Source organism: Takifugu flavidus, chromosome 7 (assembly GCF_003711565.1).
Source record: "Takifugu flavidus isolate HTHZ2018 chromosome 7, ASM371156v2, whole genome shotgun sequence".
NCBI lineage: Eukaryota > Metazoa > Chordata > Actinopteri > Tetraodontiformes > Tetraodontidae > Takifugu > Takifugu flavidus.
In genome coordinates, this window is record NC_079526.1 from 5,081,288 (window position 1) to 5,086,553 (window position 5,266).

The 5,266-nt window shown below is 45.3% G+C and overlaps 1 long non-coding RNA gene across 1 annotated transcript; it reads left to right on the forward strand.

The window, feature by feature from the left end:
- The first annotated feature begins 2,046 nt into the window (after positions 1-2,046).
- On the forward strand, positions 2,047-4,421 carry LOC130529188 (uncharacterized). Its single transcript, XR_008951499.1, has 3 exons — positions 2,047-2,205; positions 2,908-2,992; positions 4,172-4,421. It is a non-coding gene; the product is annotated as an uncharacterized LOC130529188 (long non-coding RNA).
- Positions 4,422-5,266: the final 845 nt, after the last annotated feature.

The window sequence follows — 5,266 nt, forward strand, 5'->3', positions numbered from 1 at the left end:
CTTCTGTCAATTTACAATAGGTGAGGAGAAGACGACAGCTGAACAAACACAGGATCTGCCAGATGTTTCTCAGAATTATTTATCTTTTAGAGATGGTAGAGAAGAGAAGACCGCTGCCTTTTGACAAATGTCAGAGAATTCCAGCTTGCTCCCATTTCTGGAGCTACTGGTGTGAACACACTGACCCAAAAATCTGCAGCACAAACCAGCCGGAACTAAGGCAAACAACAGATCCCCGACCGGGACATTTAACCTAACGTCTGAACGTTCTCCAGGGAGCGCAAACCAACATGTGCGCATGGAAAGTATTTAAAGTTCTTTCACACCGCTCACATTTTTCACTTGTCTGCCGTGATGCTTTAGGCCACTGTGCTCCGAGAAGGGTCATAAAGTCCACTAATGACCTGTGTCGTTATGGCTGCACGGTGATTGGTGAGTAAAACCCCCGAGACTAAACTGGGCTTTCAGTGCCACCACGTCCTGCCTCTGTGTTGGCTGCGTCAGCTGGGTGGGAGCAAGTTTTATACTGAGAAAACTGCGACGCTGTAAAGTTCACATCTGCACATCTGTCAGCCGTCACTCTTGGGCCAAAAGGAAAGGAAACATTTTTTATTTTATTGGTCATACGCACAGATTCTGTCAACATCCGTTACTTCATGCCCCTTTTTTCCCCCTCGAAAATAGCTCAGTTTGCTGGAGTAACTGGACTATTTCTGAGTAGGATACTGTATAAAATGCAAGAACATCACACTGTAGCATTACTGCTGTAACTTGTCACAGCAGGATCCACGGATTAGCTTCACGTGTCATTTCTGATTTTTACAAGGTTATAAATGTTAATCCAGAACAGCTATACCTGTTTTTGAATACCATGAGATGAGTTTGCCTGTGTCTTTCAGGGTTTAGTTATGAAAAAAAAACTGTTTACAGCTAATTCTTTCTATAGACTGTACCTTAGCTGTCTCTTCAGAAGGTCCTCCTCAGTTGGTATTGATGGAATTTGAAGCATCGGGAGAAGAGAAGGAATCTGAGACATTTCCAAGAGAATTTATATGTCCACAGTGTTGTAGAAAACAGTGATATTTCATATGCAGCTAGGCTGAGAGGGAATTATTCTTGGATAAAAGAAATGTAAGTTTGGATATGTTTATTCAGGTTATTTATTAAAATTATCAAAGAATTGTGTGACCAACAGTGCAAAAAATGCCATTTAATCCAAAACCTGGTCTTCTAAGAAAGACACCTCAACAAATCCCCCCTGACTGAGCTGTAAGTGACACTCTGGCTGGTTTCTTGGTGCAGACGGTGTATTTGTGGGTGAGTGGGTGTGAGACAGGTGGCCTAAAAGTCCAGCAGCGGGAGGAAGAGAATTACCCCGGTGTAACTGTCACACCATAGCTTTATTTTTTAAGTTTACAGAAATACGTGAGATGATGGGAAGTGCTGGGTTTGAGAACAGTAAGTGATTTCACACATCAATGTCATTTCTGGGGGGCAGCTGGGTTTCTTTCCAGGAAGTCACATGACCTGCTCAGCTCAGCGATCTCCCGACTGTCATGTGACCAGTGCCTGGTTGCTTGCTCATTCTCTTCCCGCTTCCTGCTTATTTTTGACAGCATCCCTTCTTCCCTCCCCGCTGATTTAATTCTGTTTTTCATTTAGACATTGAATTTCCCCTCAGCGCCTTTTGTCAGAGGGGGTTAACTCCTCTCCTCATCACTCAGGCTCCTCCTCCTCCTTCTTGGGGTCTTAATCCACAGTCTGTCCCCGCTGGCTCTTTGAATTATTCAGCAGAACGCTGCTGCTCTGCAGTGCGGCTCTGAAGTAAAGAGCAGCCTGACAGTACGATGGCAGCAGGGGAGCGAGCAGCAAGAGCGGCTGAGTGACGGCAGCAGATGTCTGTGTGGGAGCTTCCCAGGAAACCCCATACTCATCTTCCACAGCCTCCTCCACTTCCAGTTTGGCAGCCATAATCACATAACCCGGTTTATAACGAGCTGTCACAGCATGCCAACTGAAAATAGGCGTGATCCTCGGCAGCAGGAGGACGCATTCTGAGTCCGTCCTGGGTGGCCATCGTGACACGGCAGATCTGCACGAGGCCAATGGCTGGTTTAAACGCTACCCCGACTTGGCTAGAACGGAGCTACGCCCCCTCATAGCATTGTAACGGCGCTCTAACATGGAATGACAGATGCACAGATCGTAAGCCATATTCTTTATTTTTAATGTCAGATGTCCAAATACTCCCCCTTCCCCCACTTGACAGGCAGAAATAGGCAGATTTCTGACCTTTGGTGGAAGCCAGTCTCGGGGTTTCTCCTATTCACACTGCCTCAGCAGTATTGTTCTTCTCATGTAACTCTTGGCAAGAGGGCCAAAGCGCCTTTCCTTTTTCCCTTATTATTTTTAACAGCTGCCCATTGTTTCGGATCTCTCAACAATGAGTGTCTGTGATGATAAAGAAAAATAATCTCTTCTGCCATCTGACATCTACTGACAGGTACAGATGTAGCTACTTGATGTGAGAGTAGGACTGAACTGAAGCACTGGATCAAATATGATCCTTAACCAGGAACGAACTTCAGGAAATTCCAGCAGCTGTTTTACCGTCAGCCACCCCAACGCCATGTGGGATAGTCAATGCTTCATTACTTTTTACAGTAATGTTGTACTTTCTAGGTTCTCATACACGGCTTCAGGGGAAACCCTTTAGTGAGCGCAATGCAAATGTTGAGAGGGGAACCATTGAAGAAAGCCCCCTGACCCCTCAGTGGCTGATTAGCAAAGAGGAACCAAATCAGAGCAGTGGCAAGACAGAGTGTCAGAAACCAGAGGCTGAGGAACGCCTGACCTTTACTTTCATCTGCACTTTCTGGCAGTCCCACTTCTGACATCTGCTTTCAGGGAGCGTCTCACGCTGCCGATGTGATGACGATGACGATGGTGACGAAATAGCCGAGACAGCGATCGCAACAGGAAGACAGCGCAAGTGAGAAACAAAGAAAAGCCAAAATCATCACAATGGCACACCTAAATATGGTGATTTTATGGTCCCCCTGATTCAGCTTTAAAGATAGCGCGTATCATAACACCCCAGACTGTGACTATTTCTGTACTCCACCATGGGTTGAGTGAAAGTGTGCGTGTGTGTTTGTACGCGCTTGTGTGTGTGAGAGAGCAAGAGGGAGAGAGAGAGATGCAGAGTCACTCAGTCTGACATGGGTCTGGGGGGGATTCCTGTTCAGTCCTTTGTGAATTATTTCGGGGGGGCGGGGGGTGGGGGTCACTACAGGGTTGAAGGAACAATCAACTGCCCTTGATGATGTGTTCAATGTCTGTTGTTTATAGTTCATGACTGCACCAATTTTTCTTTCTTTTTTCCAAATGTCTTGTTAATTAAAGAAAACACACGTGGAGCTTTCAACCTGCAGATTTTAGTTTTCCCAAGTTGATTAAACCTGATGTGACTTCAGTCTCGATTCAACTATTGACTTCAGCCCAGATTAAAGTAATCAACGGTCCTCCCCAAGTCACAGGAACGCATCAAGTCTCAGCCCGGCAGCACGTAGTCTAAACTCTCTTCTAATTAATGTCTTGAGGCTACAGACTTTATCGGCCACTGTGGATATGAAACTGACTGTATAAGGAATGAGGAATAAAAGCATTTCACTCAACATACATTTGGTTTTACACTGACTTTTCAACTGAGACACTTATAGATCCAGTAAATTCTTTAATAACTGTGTGACCTTTGGATGTGACAGCTAGGTTTGTTCTTTTCATTCACAAACCATAAATTGAAATGTACTGTAATACAGTTCAGGTCCAAAGAATCCCATAATTTCTCAAACTGTCGTTAGACCCGAAGTAATGGTAATGTTCGACGTTTCCCTATTTGTAGTAAGGATGCCATATCTCCGATTCTCATAACAGATGATCCACAGTAATTTACACTCAGTGACTGAATTTCTAATGTGCTCATCTTCAGAAAGACCATAACATTTAGAACTGGATTTAGCCAAACTCAGTACAAATGATGTGGTAAACAGACTTTAGCCGCACCCAGCGCAACCTGTGCTATTCTCTGGCCACATCCTTTACCCTGCACTTTGTTTCTGTATCCAAACATCTGTTTTTCATCTGTATCTCCCCTTCATCTCCTCTGCAGATGCTTTGACCTCCGCCAGCGCTCCAACCTTTCCTACATTGATCTCTGTCTCCCTCCGTCTCAGCGCTGAAACCCCAGATACACATGTTGCATGTCCACAGTCCCCAGGACCTGGAGACACTGCAGGGAGGTGGGAGGCTGCTCTTCACAACCTGACACTCCTAGACCGTGACAGCTGAGACCACGGTTTGTGTGTGTGTGTGTGTGTGTGTGTGTGTGTGTGTGTGTGTGTGTGTGTGTGTGTGTGTGTGTGTGTCCAATTGTGCAATTTGACTTTGAATAAATAAACTGTATGTATGCTGAGTGGAGAAATTGTTTATTTAAAATGAAGGGTGAATGCTGGTGTGCGAGAAAGCATGTGTGTGTGTGTGTGTGTGTGTGTGTGTGTGCATGAGAGAGGGAGGAGAAGAGGACAAAAAGACCAGATAAATAAACATGGAAAAAATTGCCATTGTTGCCTGTGAAAATGGCAACCGTCCCCTCCCTCTTCCCACTCGCGTTGTACTGTGTTTCTGTCCATCTGTCAGGTTGACACGCGCAGAAACAGAAAAGTGCCACATACACACACATTAATACACACAAAGAAGCCCTGCTGTCAATCACTCTGCAGTAAGATGCAGGAAACACAGGCTATTTTGTCCACTGGCTCTCGTCCCTCAGACTGTGGCCTGGCTGGCGCAGAGAGAGCGCTGTGTGTCACACGCTACGGATACAGAATCCCCTCTGTCGCTCGCAAATAAATAACCTCTCTCTCTCCCGAGAGCCTCCATTTTGCCCCACCACAAACCCAGTGTGGATGTCTGCATGCGCAGCACATGGGAGCCCATATTTATACACATTTACCAGAAACAGAAGAAATCTTGGCAAACAGTGTCAAGGCTATATGGACTGATCCAGAAAATATTCTGACAGCCAGCTACGTAAAGAATATCCCCCAGAGATGCTGTTTTTAATGAATTTGCAATAATTATTAGATGTGTGTGTACAGATGTGTGTTTCAGCTGAGCCAATATCTATATCCCTCACAACAAAATAAGGTAAACACATTATATGGCTGTAGGCCGCCACAGAAATTCCCATTATGGAGTATAATCG